Below are 9840 nucleotides of genomic sequence, written 5' to 3'. Positions count from 1 at the left end.
AGTTCGAGGCCAGCCTAGTTGGTCTCCAAAGCGAGTTCCAGGAAAGGTGCAAAGCTACACAGAGAAACCCTGTCTTGGAAAACCAAAAAAAAAAAAAAAAAATTCATCATTTTTTTCATACTCATTTGCAGGTTCAACGTACACACTTGTTGGCATATCACACCATTCACAATTACTGGCTTATGTTTGTAATGCCCATGTCGGCAACATTAGCATATAAGAATGGAAGATCCTTTGCTGTGGGAGAATCCCCAAGTACTGTAGACATTTGAGCAGCCCCCTCTGCTGGGTAGATGCTCATAGCTTACATCTTTCTCACTGCCCAAGCCAACCAGGACAACGACAATTGCAGACATTGTGAATGTCCCGTAGGAAGCACAGATGGTCCAGTTTAGAGCCACTGGTAGACATAATTTCAAAGGGCCCCTAAGTACTAGCTTTTCAGTCTCCCTTTTCCCCTCAAAATAGCTCTGAGTGGAAGGTGGATGAGGCTTGCGGCTTTAAATAGCCGTGAGATGACACTTGGCGCTTGGCCTTTGCAGTCAGCAGGCTGCTGGAGAGCATAGAGCTCCAGAGGCCCTGGTCAAAATGATCACCGGCTGCCTGTCAAAGCCCAGGTCTCCTCTCTTGTCTTTTCTAATTCTTAAACATGTTCCCCAGTGGCAAAAGGTGGGGGGCTGTATCCTTAGGGCAGTGAAGTAAATGGTTTCCTTTCACTTTCATTGTTCGGATAAATTTAACACTAGGGAAGAAATCGGAAAGGAAACTATGAAACCAAGCAAGAAGGAAGAGGACCACAGTTGTTTTCTAAAGAATGGACTTAATAATACCTCACTTATGTAAAAGGTCTGTCTACCTTTAAAACAAGAGAAACATTTAACTTTATTGTCACCTTATAAACAGTAAAGTTTAACAGCATTTATCTCTAGAAAGGAATTGCAGTGGTTTTTACTATTTGTTTTTACTTTCTGGGAGAATTTTTTTATATTAACAGGTAGGCACTATATTGGGTAGGGGAAAAAAAAGAAACCAAAAGCTGAAAATGATAATAGCTATTGATACTTTCCAGTTTCTAATATTTTTACTGCTGACCTTCCTCAACTTGTGACCGGCTTATAACTTGATGAAACCCCTGATGGTTGGAAGTATCCAAAGTTGAGAATCATTTAATATACCTCTCCTCTTGGGTGCCACAGTGAAGCAGGTGGGGGCTCCCTGTTTCTCTTCACGATCCCATGGCTTGGGTTGTCATAGCTCAGCTATCACTAGCCCTGATCATAGTGAAAAATCCAAATTACAAGTACAGTTTTTCAGCATCATAGAGAGGGATGAATGCTGAGCCGTGATAACTGGAAGACTGCACTATGGAATGGTATTAAGCTGTTATGCTGAATTCTGTTTATTGACTATCCAAGGCAGGAAGTAAGATATTGCTGGCCTTTCTGAAGCCCTCTTCCTGTGCCCCTCCCCGACCGCACTTGTTCTTCTGCGATGGTAGTTGCTGTCTTCATTTCAAGCATCATAGCTTAGTTTGGGTATTTGGAACATCACACAAAGGGAAGGATCAAGTGTGGTATTTGTGTTTCCACAATGAAACTTTTAGTGGGTTTTCTAGATAATACTAAGCAGGTTTTCACAGTAGCTGGAATTCTTTGTCCTCCTAGCAACAATGTATGTATGAGAGTTCCCACTATCATTACTAAAGTTTAGTATACTCAGTCTCTTCACTGCTGGCATCTTAAAAACTCATACTGCTGATGAAAGTAGTCTTTTTTAAATTTACTTGTAGAAAGGTAAAGGTATGTTGTAATCAGAAAATTAAAATTACAAAATCATATCTATTACTATTAATGTATAACCAATATATACAAGTGTGTATGAGTGTATTCACAGTTCATAATATTTGACATTGATTCATGTATATTATAGTTAATTTATGTAGTTATATATGTAGTTAATTTTACCTACATGAATAAATGCATAGAGAAAATGAAAAAATATAGGATGAAATACCAACTATGGAGATATCTGATTGTTATTTTATTGCCTTATTTTGCTTATATTTCACTGCTAAATTTTTATATTGAGAAAAGCAATGTATCTAATGCCAATGAATTTTCCAATGTATTAAGGACTTTTTTTTTTTTTTTTTTTTTTGAGACAGGGTTTCTCTGTGTAGCTTTGCGCCTTTCCTGGAACTCGCTTTGGAGACCAGGCTGGCCTCGAACTCACAGAGATCCGCCTGGCTCTGCCTCCCGAGTGCTGGGATTAAAGGCATGCGCCACCACCGCCCGGCTGTATTAAGAACTTTTAAGAAAGACACGGGGATCGCCCAATGACAGAGAAATGGAATGAGATCTACATGAACAGCCTGGACATGAGTGGGGGTAGTGAAGGGCGAGGGTCGAGGGAAAGAGAGCTTGGGGGAGCGGGAGATCCCAGCTGGATCAACAACAGAGAGGGAGAACAAGGAATAAGAGACCATGGTAAATGAAGACCACATGAGAATAGGAAGAAGCAAAGTGCTAGAGAGGCTCACAGAAATCCACAAAGATACCCCCACAACAGACTGTTGGCAATGGTCGAGATACAGCCCGAACTGACCTACTCTGGTGATGATGGGATGGCCAAACACCCTAATTGTCGTGCTAGAAACCTCATCCAACTACTGAGGGATCTGGATGCAGAGATCCATGACTAGGCCCCGGGTGGATCTCTGGGAGTCCAATTAGTGAGAATGAGGAGGGTTTATATGAGCGAGAATTGTTGAGACCAAGGTTGAATAAAGCACAGGGACAAATAGCCAAACGAACAGAAGCACATGAAATATGAACCAATTGCTGAGGGCTCACCAACTGGATCAGGCCCTCTGAGTGGGTGAGACAGTTGATTGGCCTGATCTGTTTGGGAGGCATCCAGGCAGTGGGACCAGGTCCTGTGCTCATTGCATGAGTTGGCTGTTTGAAACCTGGGGCCTATGCAGGGTCGCTTGGCTCGGCCTGGGAGGAGGGGACTGGACCTACCTGGACTGAGTCTACCAGGTTGATCTCAGTCCTCGGGGAAGGCTTTGCCCTGGAGGAGATGGAAATGGGGGGCGGGCTGGGGGGAAGGTGAGGGGGGCGGGAGGGGAGAGAACAAGGGAATCCGTGGCTGATATGTAGAACTGAATTGTATTGCAAAATAAAAATTAAAAAAAAGATTTATTTTATTTTTAAATAGTCATTTTATTTTAAATTTTGTATTCATTCATGGCTGCAGAGGGGTATGTGCAAGTGAATGTGTGAGTGGAGGCCAGAAGAGCACACCAGATCCCCTGGACCTGAATTTATAGGCAGATGTGAGCCTCCTGGTGTGGGTGCTGGGAGCTGAACTCCTTTCCTCTACAAGAACAGAGAGTACTCCTAACCACTGTACCATCTCTCCAGCCCAACTATTTTTTGTTTATATTTGTCATTGTTGTGGTCATTGTTGTAGAATAACCAGCTTCCCATGCACCCCTCCCTCCCCAACCTCTCTTTGCCTTTGAGGTTATTACTGTTCACTTCATCACAGTTACAGAAGAGTGTTCCTCAAGTTTAATGCATGGGGTACCTCTGGGATCTATCTATTCAGATTCAGATTCAACAGGATTTGGTTGGGGCAGGAAGGGTTGGTACTGAGAGCTTATAACTCTATGTAATTAATCCACAAGATTTGTCCTGAGATACAAAGACAAAAGCTGCTTTATCTCAGCCCCCCTACCCATTTTCTGCCTTTTTGGGGGCTTCACTGAGAAATTCACAATGATACTATTACAGCAGAAACAACACTAGGTTTGGAGAGAGGAAAAAACCCCAAAAGAAGGAAAGTTTATGTTGTTATGTCAATGAAGGTGGGTCCAGAAAATCCCTGAAGTCATATACCAAAGGAATATAGTTATTTGCCTTTTTATCATTTTGGCATTTTCTCTGTTTTAATATTTCTGCATTATCAAAGCTTTGCACCTGTTGCTACTCCTCCCACTCTGCCCTTATGTTGACCAAACACTTTCAGGATTCTGTCAATTAAGATAGATCATGTGGATTTGAGCTCTCTTTTTTTTGTTCATTTTCATATCTTGGGGCTAAGATGACTATAATCAATGTGTCTATTATTAATATGTCATGAATGAAAATTAATTTTCTCTTTTCAAAGAAAACACTTCTCATATGTCATGTCTTGGTTAACACATGTTTATTAATGAAAAAGTACACAAAAAAACAGTTTATATTTAATTTTGCTAACTCTTAATCTGCTATAACTCCACCATTTCCTCAAAGCACTGTAGAGGCCAATTTGTCCTGCCAATTTGAAGGACATATAATAGCTAGCCAGGCCTGTGATAAGTTATGTGATAGGACACAGAATGTGGTTATTTTCAAGTCTCAAACTTTTGCTTCAGCTTTTAGAAACATTAGATGAAGAAAACTTCTCATCAAAAATTTTAAAGTGCAAGAAAACATTGTGGAAATTATCCTGCTGTTAGCATAAGCCTGGACTTTACAAAGGAACCCACTGGTAGCCAGCTCTTTGAAGGATAAGTCCAAGTAATTGCTACAACATTCATTTGCTCTAATAAACAAATGTACAGCCCCTGTATGCAGATCTGGTTATTATTAATGTGTCTCTTTTCCCCTTCAAACGCTGTCATATTTGCTAATGCCAGGTGTAGAGAGAACAGGGCATTTATCTTATTTAAAAAACTTCCTCAAGTCTATTATTTTTTGCTACCAAGGGCCACTCTTCCTACAGGCAAATGGATAGATCACAACCTTGGGGCTGGTTTTGCCCCTTCAAATTTCCAGCTAAGTTTCATATCTTCCCTGCCTTGCCAATATGTTACCGTCTGTTCACACTAAAGGGAAGACAAAAACTCCATGTGAGTTTGTGAAACAGAAGATGGAAGAGATTACCCAAGAAGATCTCGGGGTAGTATGGAAAATTCCTTGTCCAAGCTACACAAGTGTGGACACTGGCAGGAAACAGAGCGAAGAGCATGAAGAATCAGGGCAGCTTCCCCATTTACATTGGCTTTGGAGAAACACACTCAGAGTATGTATAAGTTCTACCATCACCCAATTCACTTCCTCTCTGTCTTTCCTTTCATGTCAGGGGGACCTCAGATGAAGGCAGTCTGAGATGGTGACTCTGGGAATCTCCAAAGCTTCTGCTCTGCCTCCAAACAGGAGACCAGGAATAGCTTAGGTGAAGGCTTGTAGAGAAGAAGGCTGGCAAAAGTTCAAAATCATACACAGGTGTAGCCCTCCAAATCCTCACAGCAGACACGGAAACCAAGAGAACCTGTGTGCAGCAGTGGTAGATAATATAACACTGTAATATAGTGTTCTACCCATGGTTCTCTCTCTCCCTCCTCTCTGTGTGTTTGTGTTTGTGTGTGTTTCTATCTCTATCTATCATCTATCTGTCTGTCTGTCTATCATCTATCTATCTATCTATCTATCTATCTATCTATCTATCTATCTGTCTATCAACTATCTCCATGTGTAGGAAAATCAAATGGACTGAGAGGAGGGGAGCAGAAATCCACAGATGGAAGTGGAGATTCCAGGAGAATGAAGAGAAGAAAAGCTTAGTTTGGCCTGACATGGTGGTGCACACCTGTAATCCCAGAATTTGGGGAACTGAGGCAAAAGAACCTTGAGTTCAAGGCCATCCCATGCTACACAGCTTACTCTTTCTAAAACCAATTTACAATAAAAATGAATAGAAAGAATGGAAGGAAGGAAGAATGAATGAAGGGGGAGGGAGGGTCTGAAAGAGTAAGAAAGACAAAGCTTTATTTGTGTCATGAAGTACATGCAGCTGTGTGGCTTTAGGTTTCAGAGACACCAAATTTAATTGATTCATATTATCCATCATAGATGTGTTGCAGGTAAGAGCTCACTAACACATGTGCCCTCAGACCTGGTTACAGAGTAGCAGTATTTCATACCAGCTAAAGAAAAGACACATCAAGGTGGTCCCGGGGAAAGAGAAAATCAAGGGGGAAGGCTTCACACCAGACTTTGGCTTGAGTTCTTTTCTCACATGGCTGCTAAGGACCCACAATGGCTCCAGGGGAGCTCTCTGGCATTCTGAACATTTCAACGGCACACACTACTTGGCCTCTGCTGACGTACTATAATTTTGTGGACTTACAAGATGAGGATGGCTTATTTAAGGCTGAAGCTGTCTTGTCTGGAGGGGAACTTTTGCGAGCCTCCTGTTGGGATAAACACCCACCGTGACCTTTTTCACTGGCAGCTGCCGTTGGAGCTGGGATTGATGGGAGCTCTGCGTGTTATATAGACATGGAACGAAACAGTGCCTTTGAACTAAAATTAGAGGGGAGGAGAAGTATTCTCTGTGAAGGTGGTGATTTGGGCTATTTCTCTGCCCCCATTCCATAGTTATGATCCTTCCGATCAAGTCCTGTTGAACTCAATTTGGCAGAGGGATGAGTTTCTGGACAGGGGCTATGTGCAGATGCTGGCTTATAGCTACAGCACTGACATGAAGAAACACTCCACCTAAAAGCCTCCAAAAATCACTAATGAGATTTTTTTCCCTGATGCACACCACCTACCTGCCACCTGCCCCACTCCCCACCTCCCAGTGTGGTGAAGTGTTCTTACCACCCCAGCTCAGGGTCCTTGAAGCCTGCATTTGTGGAAACTAGATTCTGTAATAAACAGAACAAGGGCAGTGAAATGCTTGCAGCTGTTGAACCTTTGATGCTGTAGTCAGAAAGTGTGCACCCAACTTTTCCTCTTGATGTTAATTTCTCTTCATCTATCCTACTGGAGCAGTATGCAGAGGTGAGAGCCTTTCCTGTGCCCGAGTCTAATGAAATATAATTACTTTAAATCAATCTCTGGGGCTTTGGATTTCATTCAGTTTTCACCTTCTCAGCACAGGGTTTTTCAGGAGAAGCCCTATAGCATTCCACCTACTAATGCATAGGGAAAGTTCCTCTCAAACATCCCTATTGTTTTTGTCTGTGTAAGCTTTTATTCCCCTGGTCTTCTGAGTGCAGTGTGGCACCTGGTTTCTGTCTTAATGGAGACAATTGAAAAAAATCAGCCTATGAAAACAAACCAAAGCCTGCACTTGACCCCATGTAGTCTGGGTGACTGCATCTTTGCATGTCTATGCCTTGGAGTCCTTCCTTTCTGCCACTTAGATTTCAGTGCTTCATGTGACTACACACTAGGTCCATGTGAGAAGAGGTGCTATGGAGTCAGAATAAACCCATAGCTATTGCCAGTCATTTACACAAGAGCTGTGTAAAAAAAGTCCTGGCCTGAGGCCACAGAGGAGGTTCCAAACCCACCTGAAACAGAGCTGCTCCCTCTTGGAATCTCGGGTTTCCCTCTCTTATGCTTGACCAGGGGTGAGTCGGTTATTCCCAAGTGTGTGCTTCAAAACTGCAAACAGCTTTCATGAGCAAAGTGTAGGAGACTCTGGGCTAACAAGTTTGAAAAGATTCTTTACTGAAAAATCCATAGAGGTCACATTAAATATTATGAAGAAGACTTTGAAATTACAAAGTGGGATGCATGAAAGATATTATATTTCTCAAACTGTGCACCATCCAAACCTTTCCATTTTTGAGTGTGTGTTATAGGGGAAAGCGTTCTGCTGAACACATTGCACCATAGCAAAAAACCAAGTTATTTTTAAAATTTGTATCTGAGGAAATACTTTTCTTCTATAATTTCCCCCTTTGATTGAAAATCATAATGAATATTTATAGGCAATTTCATAAATTACTAACAGAAGATAAATAAAAATATTCAGACATTTAGAGTGCTGAAGCCAAACCTCACTTTAAAATTGGCATTTTCAGAGTAGTAGGAATGAGGCTGTATGAATTATTATTGTATCTATTTGATGAGTCAGACACCTTGATAAATTATCTCTTTGGATTATCTGATTTAATTATCACAAGAATCTTATGATCTGTTGTTTTACATTTACAGATGAAGAAACCAGGGTCTGATGATATTTCATAAATAATAATAATTATTGCAAGACCATATAATCAATAAGAGACAGAGGCAGGGCTTCCACTCATTGTCCTGACAGCAATTTAATATTAAATATATTAAATCTCTATATCAAATAACCAATTTATCAAATCTCCTCCTTCCTATACCCCTCCTTGACCACCTTCCATACCAAACTAGAAATAAACTAACTCTAACAATATTTCTCTTTCATGTAAAATGTTGAGTTAGCATGAAATAATGTTGAATCATTGACCTTTTACATGTACTTGAAATATATGTATATATATAACAACTAAATGTTACCAAATGATTTATTATGATTGGTGCTAAATTACAATGTATATGAAATGGAGTCATTATGGAAACACATAAAAATAGTTACCTAGTTTTGTAATTATATTCACACAAGAATCTGAAATATAGTTTCTGTTCTGCCATTTAAAATATATCCACAGAATTACTTTTGCAGTTTTTGCCACACAATTTTACAATACTGATACTGCACCGGTATCATCTACCATACTATAAGAACAAAACAAAGTATGAAAGCAGTTAATAGAAAATGATTTTTTCCATATCCATCAGTGATTCCAAAGAAGATAGTTTGTTCCCATTGGCAGTGAGGATGGATGGTAGTCATTAGCACTGCAGACTTTGCATACATAGACATATGTATGAATACACCCATGTGTTGCTCAGGCTATTGCTCCATCTGTAGGTATTTGCCTTTTGAGTTGACCATAATTGCTGTGCAGTTCTACTGGGACATTGGTAGTATTCTTTTTTAACCATGTTTCTCTCACAAATCAAATATACAAGAAAGAAATACAGCAGGCTAAGATCTACAGTGCTACAAAGCAAGGTAAAACAGTTACTAAGTTATCAGTCACAGCAGCTTATGTACTTTTGCTATTCACAGACTGCAGACTCTTGTTGAATATCTGAGCTGATGGAAATTGATGACATATAGACATGCATTCATGTGAGTCCATAATTAATGATGTTTATACTGTAATAAGCACATTCATTTTAACACCATTCAGTAAACAGATTCTCTTAGGGCTTGAGCTAAATCCGCTATCACAATTATACACAAAAGAACCTGTAAACAAGTTGATGTTACACTTATGTACAAGCAAACTGCCTTGGAGAAGCAAAGAGGTAATTTCAATGGGTGTCCCTTGCTGTGTATCAACGTGCAACAATCTGACCCATCATCAAGTGCCGGAATGAGGTCAGCAAAAAAGGAACATGAGCAAGGCCCCTGTCAATCACCGTTCAGTGTTAGCTCCAGTAAAATCCAGATGCCTCCATGTGGTATAACATCTCATTCAAAGCATCGGAGACAGATGCAAAGAGAAATGTGACAATCCCTGCTGTATGTATCTGGAGATCTCAGGTAGCCTAATCAGCACAGCCCCAAAGTTGAGAAGGGTCAAAGGTGATACGGATAGTATTTAAATACTTACATTGAATTTAAAGAAACTGTTCTGTTTATTGGGTTCTAGCTAGTGCTCTGCTTGGTTATGAAAGATGTGGAGAATGGGAGCTTAACTTTTTTTAGCTTCCTTCCACTATCACAGAGTCACTCATCACAGACTTAGCTGAATGCTATTGTCAGCCTGAAGAGTGTCACTGGAAGCTGATCCCATTCACAAATTTCAGGGGAACTTCTGAAGTGAAGCTTCATAAGTTAGTTTCTCCAAATGTTTTAGATAGGATACCATTTCAATAAATCATGAATCCAGTTTCTTATACCGAGAGACAGTAACGAGCAACATTGGTACCCCCACTTTCTCACCCTGCGTGC

The sequence above is a fragment of the Peromyscus eremicus genome, chromosome 19 (assembly GCF_949786415.1).
Source record: "Peromyscus eremicus chromosome 19, PerEre_H2_v1, whole genome shotgun sequence".
Classification (NCBI taxonomy): Eukaryota; Metazoa; Chordata; class Mammalia; order Rodentia; family Cricetidae; genus Peromyscus; species Peromyscus eremicus.
Note: the sequence above shows the minus strand (reverse complement) of the source record.